Source organism: Portunus trituberculatus, chromosome 19, assembly GCF_017591435.1.
Source record: "Portunus trituberculatus isolate SZX2019 chromosome 19, ASM1759143v1, whole genome shotgun sequence".
In the NCBI taxonomy this organism is placed as follows: Eukaryota; Metazoa; Arthropoda; class Malacostraca; order Decapoda; family Portunidae; genus Portunus; species Portunus trituberculatus.
Genome location: NC_059273.1, coordinates 4092286 through 4102500, shown reverse-complemented (window position 1 = coordinate 4102500; position 10215 = coordinate 4092286). Strand labels below are relative to the sequence as shown.

Genomic DNA, 10215 nt, shown 5'->3' with positions numbered 1-10215 from the left:
TGTCAAGGCCACGGTGAAGTGAATGTGAGTGAAGTGAGCCTGTTCATCTCTCACAGCTGCGCCAAACGTGACAATAGGGAAAAATTATACTCAGCCTTTCACAACACCTCACATCTTGCCTTCTCCTCATGGGCAGTGGTCTAAATCGTTCGTGCGCCTAATCCTGACTACTTCAAATAACCTCTAGTGGGAGTTACTGGGATGCTCAAACTTCATTCTAAACTTCCTCCAATGATAATTTTCTGAACTTCCTTTGGCACACCCCTTTCACTGTTACTTGCTTCATATTATTTTCTTTTCGTTACTGTTTCAATTACTTCATTCGATCAGTTAAAATTATATCCATGCTGAATCCAGAATTAGCATAAAGCACGTATCCAAAAACACTAACATAGAACTCGTCACTAGAATTACTATTAAACTTGTGAGTTGTAAATGTAGATCAACACAGAAAGACAAAGCTAACCATTGACAGCACGTTGTTGCATTCGTGAGTACTATTTATGTCACTCTATGGTGCGGTGACACATGGTTTGAGAAATACTGTTAAAAAAAAAATAGTTAAAAATAAAGGATTCATGAGGATCAAAAAGTAAAAAAAAAAAAAAAAAAAAAAGAAAAAGCAGAAAAAACTATGGCCCTTGAATATTGATTTAATGTGAGACCAAAAAACGTTGAAAATACTGTATTGATAACAACTACAGCTTATCATTGTACATTATAAACTTTGATACTAAAAATAGAATAATAATAATAACAACAACAATAAATGCAGCTACTAAAACATGTACCCACAAAAGATCTAAAATTGTATACTTTAATACACATGAGATTATCAAGTTAAACAAGAACCACAGGCAACTTTAAAAACCGCAGGAGGAGGAGGAGGAGGAGGAGGAGGAGGAGGAGGAGGAGGAGGAGGAGGAGGAGGAGGAGGAGGAGGAGGAGGAGGAGGAGGAAAGGAGGAGGAGGAGGAGGAGGAGGAGGAGGAGGAGGAGGAGGAGGAGGAGGAGGAGGAGGAGGAGGAGGAGGAGGAGGAGGAGGAGGAGGAGGAGGAGGAGGAAGGGCGGTCGTCTCTCAAATTAATGTCATGAGGAGTGAAACTATTATTGTTCTTGTCAACATTTTTACTATTGCGGTGCTCCTCAGGAAAATGAACGTCAAGGGGGAGCATTTCTCAGGCAAAATCTATCTGTCTGTCTTTTTGTATGTATAGGTGTATGTATGTGTCTTCGTATACATATTTGTCTGTTGTTTTTTTTGTCTAGCACATGAATCAGTAATTCTCTCTCTCTCTCTCTCTCTCTCTCTCTCTCTCTCTCTCTCTCTCTCTCTCTCTCTCTCTCTTGAAGTATCAAATCGGGTGCTCCTTTGTGTCTCGCGTCCCAGAAGTGTGGATGCACCAGAAAGAGTCTGCTTATGAAACGGAGAAGCGATCGATAACTGTGTGTGTGTGTGTGTGTGTGTGTGTGTGTGTGTGTGTGTGTGTGTGTGTGTGTGTGTGTGTGTGTGTGTGTGTGTGTGTGTGTGTGTGTGTGTGTGTGTGTGTGTTTGCTGTGCACAATACTGGCTTCGCTTTTTGGGATCTGGGTTCGCCGTCCTCAGTTTTCAATCCCCCTCTGTTTCGGGTTCATCTGCACTCAACAAATAATTCATAGGACACGGGAACACAAGACTGAAGTCCCCAGGAGACGTAACTTACCCTGCGAGGTCTTTACAAACTTTTCTTAGTTTTGTTAATTGCCTGCCAAACAAAAGCAAAACCTACAATACCAAAAGTAACAGAGTGATAGTAATAAAAGCATTGTTTGAATATAGCAAGAAAATTACATAACCAGGACATAACAATAATGATAATAATTCCCTTCAAAGAGTCCAGTTTTCATGGGAACGAAAAAAAAATTAGTATTGATGAAAATAAGTATACAAAAAGATAAAACTGCGAGATAAAGCATAACAATAAGCCACAGAGACAAGAGATAACGACAGACTTCAGCACATCCTGTCTAGAAGTCCCATGTAGCTGAAGCCCGAGGCGTATAATACATGGCTGGCGTATTCCTAACAAGGGAGGACAAGACCTGTCCATTACGAATAGACGGAGGAAGTATAACACGGAAGCGGGGAAATGTTTGACACCATAGACTGTTTCCGTTTCCTTTAGTATCCAGCAGCACATTTTTAGGATGACGCCACCATTATGCTTCCCTTCGCTCTCCACACCAACAGTAACGCTCGCTCCTTAGCTGAAAATAGATATGTGCACCTCGGCAAGGTCTGATTGTTTAATATCTTTGTATTCCCGCATCACCACCAGCGGCAGCGTCGGCAAAACAGGAAGTGTATGCAGAACAGACACCAAAATCATAACAGTTTGTGGCGAGTAAGGAAGGGAAATTGAGGTTCTTGAGGATTAGTCAGCAGCATCAGAAAAGCGGCAGTAAAAACGACGAGAAAGATAACGGTGATGACAAAGACGAGGATAAGATGTGCCTTCTCCTTCAGTACCACATTGCACCTCAGCGGATGAAAGGTTTTGACACACTAATGATACCCAATGTTGTATACGACGTACGGTATCATTCTAAATACGCATACGTGATAATTATGTCATATATAAGACTCAATAGGATTACTTCTCTCTTGCTTCGCCTAATTAGTTATAAAGACATCAAGATATATATCAGCATTGTGTCTATACATCACTCATTTCTGTTCATACCAAGCCACGAGGCACGTATGACTATTTACCGCGGTGTGTGTATCCGCGATGAACTTATGAATGGAGAGAAGCTTTGCTAGAGATGGCTGGGAAAGAAAAGATGACGACGATGATGATGATGATGATGATGATGACGATGATGACGATGATGATGATGATGACGAAGTGTACAATAAAGTTTTTTCTTAATATGCACGGAATAGAGAACAACAGAGTAACGGACACAAGAAACAGTGATGGCGACTTACCAGTGCCCAGGCTAGCCAACGCCCGGGTCGCGTCAGCTGGGGCGGGGCACACCACCAGCAGCAGCACCAGGCCCAGCGGCGGCAGGAGGGGAGAGCGTGCGTTCAGCAGGTGGTTGTGGAGCATCGCCTCGTCTTACGCCACCTGTGAGGGAATTGAGGAGGAAAATAACGATGACGAAATTTAACCTAGTTTGTGTGTGTGTGTGTGTGTGTGTGTGTGTAATTCACCTCCTCCTCGGTCGCCTGCTGGTCACCCAGCCAGTCTTCCCCATTACGGAGCGTGTGTGTGTGTGTGTGTGTGTGTGTGTGTGTGTGTGTGTGTGTGTGTGTGTGTGTGTGTGTGTGTGTGAAAAGTCTTGTCCACACAGGACGTCAAATTAAAGAGGAAACAAGAAGCAAAGGAAGAGAACCAATAACAACACTTAAGCAAAAAAAAAAAAAAAAAATAATAATAATAAAATAAAAATAAATAAATAAATAAAATAATTAATTAATAAAAAGATAAAAATAATAAATAAAAAAGTAATAAATGATAAGGTAAGATAAAATGAAATAAAAAAAGAACAGCTCTCTCCTCTGTTGTTGTTTTTTGGTGGTGGTGGTGGTGGTGGTGGTGATAGTGGTGGTGTTTTAATGTTTACAGGTTTGCCGTACAGTACATCTCGAAACGCACAAAACGACAAGTAATAAAAAAGAGCGGTTCTAATACTGTGTATCCCTTTTCGTTTCCCTTCATCCCCTACACACATTGCTTCCAGAACAGTGCACAAATATTTTCTTTTAAATGTCGCAAACTGTTTCTTATAATCTTTTGGCATGAACATACGCCTGACAGAAAGTAACTGGAAAGTGTAACATGAAAAGAGTAACTGAAAAAAATAACAAGAAAAAAAAAAAAAAAAAAAAGGAAAAAGTAACAAGGAAGAAAGTAACAGTATAAATAGCAACAAAACTACTGAATGCTTTTGCTAGTAACCAGGACCAAACCAAACCAAACCTAGCCTAATCTTTACCTAACCTAACTTAACCTAGCCACTGTTACTGTTTTCCCTTAAATAAAGTCACAACGGTTACTTTTCACGATATTTCTTTTTCTACCATTTTTTTTTTTTTTCGTGACTTATTTTTCGTAATACTTTCTTTCCGAGCACCGGTGAACAGTTCCGTAGCCCCAAGACGGACATTCACTGATGCACGAAACATCCTGAAATCAGACTCAACTCCCGTGATCTTAGTGTAGGTTTTGGAGAACTGCACGCCAGCACGCACAGCACACGTGGTCAGGAGAGCAGCTACGGCACAGACTTACGGCGCCACACGCAATGCAACACACCCACGCCAACGCTAACGCTGTTCACGGATGACGGACTTAATTTCACGCCACTGGTTCGACCATTTGGCTGAACTGTTTCATGACGCACTTCACTCTCACTGGACACCGGGAATGGATGTTTAAGTGTCCACGGGAAATGCTTATACCAGTTCATACCAGCGCTATCTCTCGCGTTTCTGTTCTCCACTGCGAGTGTTAATTAAGACACCATGAAGCAGAATTAGGAAATGAGGTGGAAACTACTTAAGTCCTTGCAACTAGCGAGAGATCTGGGAGCATAAATATGGGTGGGAGAGCCGAAGATTTTTTTTCTCTTTCTAACAGATAAAGGTAAACGATGTAACTGAAGAATCAAAAGAATTACAAGCGCACGGGTTCGAATCCTGTCCACGGTCTGAGTGTAGATTGGGCTTATTTACTCGTGGCAACGGTTTTCTAGCGGGTGGGCTTTGAGACAGGAGGTACCCGAAAAAGTACCCCTTAGCCCATAAACTCCCGTGAAAAGCCCACATGGTATAAAAAAGGGGGACAAACAATACCATATATCATACACATTTCGACAATTTTTGATACGCTGCCTGTCCAATCTAAAGCATACAGATGTGATTCCTCTTGGCGCATTTGTATAGCATCATCGCATGTCTTTGGTCTATCTCCTGTCACCAGATACGCAACGCTTTTCACGCCAAAGAAGACCGTCACTCAAAAGGAACAAGGAATACTCACAACTACCATGGAGACGGGACCAAATGACACTTCTGAACACCACTGAGCGCACCTTTGTTCACGCCTCTCCTCCCCCCCTTGCTGCCATACCACGTTAATGAAATATGGTACATAATTACTCTTTTGAGCGATCTGACGAAGGTAACACGAGATCACCGTGATAAAGTGTGTTTGTGAGAAGCTGAGACGAGGGACAGGCAGGCATGAAACTTATACTCGCACGCCCAAGCATTTGAATTTTTGACGGCCTTAGGAAACATTCGGTTCAGATAAAAGTGTGGTGCATGAATATTCTCTCTCTCTCTCTCTCTCTCTCTCTCTCTCTCTCTCTCTCTCTCTCTCTCACACACACACACACACACACACACACACACACTACATATTCATTTCCACATTACCTAACGTTACAAGATCATGAACATCCTTTGAGAACATGCACGCAGACGAAACAAGACCACACCTACAAATGCTCATCCAGCTTATTCTGCGGGAAGGTAAAATAAAACTACCGGTGAAATATAGGTGTGTGTATGTTAAAACGACCAAATATAAAGAGGAAAACTATGAATTGTGAATTGGCTTGAAATGGTGCCACTCACTACCATCACGAGGACACACGGGCGGTAATTGCCTGCCATGTTTGAGGACGTCAGTGTTAGCACGTCGCACACACCTTACTGGAATTCCGTACGAGTAATGCTCTCCAACTTCAAACCAATGGGATGAAAAGACGATGAGAGGGTAGTGACAGGAAGGAAGGGACGGGGTTGGAGTGATGAAAGGGATGGAAGGACCTTGCAGTGATGAGAGACAAGGATAGTGATGTGTTAGTTATACAGTTTTGTGATGAAAAGGTGACGGGCGGATAGTGATGCAGGAAGAAAGGGGAGGAGATGTAGTGATGAAAAAAATGAAGGAGCTCTAATGATGTTGAATGGAACTAGGTAGTGATGAGAGACAAGGATAGTGATGTGCTAGCTATACAATTTTGTTATGAAAAGGTGACGAGCGGGTAGTGACACAGGAAGAAAGGGGCGAGGATAGAGTGATGGAAGGAATGAAGGCGCGTCTATGATGTGATGAATGGGACTAGATAGCGATGAGGGACAATGATAGTACTATGTTGGCTATGCAGTTTGAGAAGAAAAGGGCGAGGTATGGGTAGTGATAAGAGAGGAGCGGGATGGAGTGTTGAGGAGATGCAAAGGAGATGGATCAGTACTGGATGTGCATGTGATGAATGGATTAGGTAATGGTGAGGGACAAGGATGATGATGTGTTGGCTATCCAGTTTTGGGAAGAAAAGGACGAGGATTGCGTACTGACAGGAAGGAAGGGACGGGGATGGAGTGATGGAAGGGATGGAGGAGCGTCAGTTGTGCGATGAATGGGACTATATAGGTAGTGATGAGGGACAGGTATAATGATGTGTTGGTTATGTAGTTTTGAGAAGAATAGGGAGAGGAGTGGGTACTGATAAGAGAAGAGGGAAGGAGATAGAGGAACGGATTGGATAATGCAAAGGAGAGGGTAAGTAAGTGATGAATAGGTGGTAGAACACTGGTGAGGGAAGGTGCAGTGTTGGTCATACAGTTTTAGAAATAATAGGAGATTAGCCGGTAAAGAGATGGATGGGCGCCACATTCTCGCGGGCAGAATCACAATGATATGATCACTGTGTTGACTCTCCAATAAATAAACAATAAGAATGGCTGTTCCATCAGTCTAAATATTTGTAAAACAAGTTTTACGATGCCAGACCGTCAGCCTTAAATAAGTGATAATGATAATTAACAATAATGATAATAATATTAATAATAATAACAACAACAACAACAATAATAATAATGATAATAATAATAATAATAATAATAATAATAATAATAATAATAATAATAATGATAATGATAATAGTAGTAGTAGTAGTAGTAGTAGTAGTAGTAGTAGTAGTAGTAACAATAATAATAATAATAATAATAAGGAGAAGAAGAAGAAGAAGAAGAAGAAAAGAAGAAGGAGAAGAAGAAGAAGAAAGATAATAAAAATAATAATAATGATAATAATAATAATAATAATAATAATAATAATAATAATAATAATAATAATAATAATAATAATAATAATAATAATAATAATAATAATAATGATAATAATAATAATAATAACAAAATAATAGTGACAATACTACTACTACTACTACTACTACTACTACTACTACTACTACTACTACTACTACTACTACTACTACTACTACTACTACTACTACTACTACTACTACTACTACTACTACTACTACTAATATTAATAATGATAATAATAATAATAATAATAATAATAATAATAATAATAATAATAATAATAATAATAATAATAATAATAATAATAATAATAATAATAATAATAATAATAATAATAATAATAATAATAATAATAATAATAATAATAATAATAATAATAATAATAATAATAATAATAATAATAATAATAATAATAATAAATCAAACAGAAGTCGCGTAACATATAGTGACAGGACACTTTCCATGCAAGAGATCAAAGCTGTGATAAATAAAAAGTTACAGTCAGTCCTGCCTGAGAGCATACGAGCGAGCGCCAAGCATCCCTCTTTCCCTGCAAGACTTGGCTTCCTCCCGTCCCTCCGCCTGTCTGCAGCACTCACACACAAACTTGCAGGCCAAACTGATGTCCTTATCGTGTCCTAAAGAGACTCGGCACCACGCTCCCAGTCAGCGTGTCGACTCCGTATCAGAGTTGGCTAAAGGACAGCACTTCGATAACGGGAGCCAGTCCCAAGAGTGGCAAGAGTTACCATCGCCTGGAGCGACACCGAGGCAGCGGGATGGTGGGGTGAGGGTCAGGTGAGGAAGGCTACTGTCACTGTCACACTTCCTACCTTCAGCCCCTCAGATCACCAATCACAAGCTTCCTCAGGATGTTCCTCTTTTCATTCACTTGGGCACCGAAAAAAAAAAAAAAAAAGATTAATTATCCTACTTGCATTGAATTTGCTATTTTTTTATAAACCACACTTTTTTTTCGGCCACACCTTGTACACCTCACAGACTTATTAATGCACTATCAGCTGAAAAGCCTTCAAATTTTCTGCTAATTTGTAGAAGTGACGCGCGAGCAGGTGGAGAACGCAGCGGTAGGGAGCAGGACAACCCGCTCACCTGAGTCGCGGCAACAAGACTGAAGACGGAGTTAGGGCCGCCAGCAGTTCGCCAGTCCTCCCCAGGCCTGCGGTGCCTCCCGTGCGGCGGTAGCCACGCCGTGACTTGGATGGAGGCGCATCACTTGCATGGCAGGCAGTGTTGTAATCCCGAAACAATGGAATATGGCACATGTAAGTTCTCACTTGGCTTTTCATTCGTTTTTTTCTTAGTTATCACTTCCTATCTCCAGCTAAGAAAATAAGAAAACTATAATACAAAAGTACAAAAACAATGTCACGATCAGCCATCACCAGCACCTATACACGGATCTGTGACGGCGACATGTTTATGAATTAACAAGAAGTCACTACACGAAATATTACAGCCTCTCGAGCCAATTAAGAGAAGAGCACAAGACACTCCTTTGCTGACACTGCTCGTTCTGGCAACAAGTCATTACAGCATCCCCTTACACAACACACCCGTTATTCCTCTCCCTCACCTCTACTCACTCACTTACCGTCCGTTCTTTGCTACCCCTACATCGGTTTTGGATTTGGAGTTGGCGCGGTACATCATGGGAACTCATTAACTGAGAAGCGGATCCTAAATAAAAGAGGGTATAAGTATTATGTATTTATACTATGAGTCACTCTTACAACTTTCCATTAACGTTCACTATTCCGTTCCAGTGACTACCAATCAGTCCGTCAATCGCCCCTCAGCCATTTCAGTCCCTGCCGTCACGCCGCTTCCTTTGTCGTGACGTCTACCTCAAACATTAACGAGAAGAGAAATGAAAGACAAAATCTAACAGCGGCCATTTCGTTAGCACACGCCTTAATTATCTTCGCCAAAAGTGAAGAGCCTTAATTGTCACTTGTTGAGGGAAAGTTTTCATAAGTGTTTCATAATTACTTGACTTCAGCCATTCAACTTGTGTGTCATTAAACAGTATGTCCACACGCGCATGATTTGAAAAAGGAAGGGAAATGCGTAGGTATATTTGAATACCTATGCGCGTGCCGCGTTGCGGAAGAAGAAAAAGAATTCGAAGTAACAAAAATAGGTAGTAATTGTCTGCATAATAAAAGTCAATATACAAAGATGATAAAATTGGTGAGGATGATATTTGAGGGAGCGAGGGAAAGAGTACAAACAAAGTATGGGAACACAGAGTTATTTCAAATTGAAGTAGGATTACACCAGGGATCAGCGTTGAGTCCGCTTCTGGTTCTTATTGTGTTGGATACAATAATAAATTATCTGAGGAGAGGAAGAGACGATCATTGTGGAAGTTGCTATATGCAGACGATTTAGTCATTATTGCAGATACGATGGTAAAATTGTAGCAAAGTTTTTGCATAAAAAGACAGCCTGGAGAGAAAAGAATGAAAGTGAATACACAAAAGACAGAGGTAATGGTAAGGGATGGAGGCGGTGACATAGTGGATAAGGTGGTGAGCGTGGGATCAGGCAGACGTCCACGCGTAGGTTTGAATCCCACCACGTACAGCCTTAAAACACTTTGGTTTAGTTACCTATATATCACCATAATACCCAGGTTCTAGGTGGTTACACTCAAGATGAGCTTGGGTGGTGATATGGGCCCTAATATGGGTACCACTATAAATAAAATTGCCTGCGCCACTAATGGGCAGAAGCTGAACAGCTCTTCCCATACACTCTTCAAGTGTGCCTACAGGCACACTTGAAGAGTGTATGGGCCTTACCAAAAAAAAAAAAAAAAAAAACCAGCAGAGGACACCAAGAAATCAACAACACATAGGGAGATAGCAAAACACTTGGTCACCAGAGTGTGTGTGTGTGTGTGTGTGTGTGAGTGCATGCGTACGTGCGTGAGTGCATGTGTGTGAATAAACAGCACCGAGTGTGGGTAAAGGTGGCAGTGGGTCGAGTTGCTGATGAGACGTGACGAAACAAGTTAGAAACAGTCGAATTGGTTATATGATGAATTGAAAATAAATGGAATCAACAGTAAGAGGACTCCAT

General features: G+C 41.0%; 1 pseudogene; it reads right to left on the bottom strand.

Annotated features, from left to right (window-relative positions):
* The window catches only part of LOC123506309, a 45462-nt pseudogene that overhangs the window by 32018 nt on the left and 3229 nt on the right, over window positions 1-10215 (bottom strand).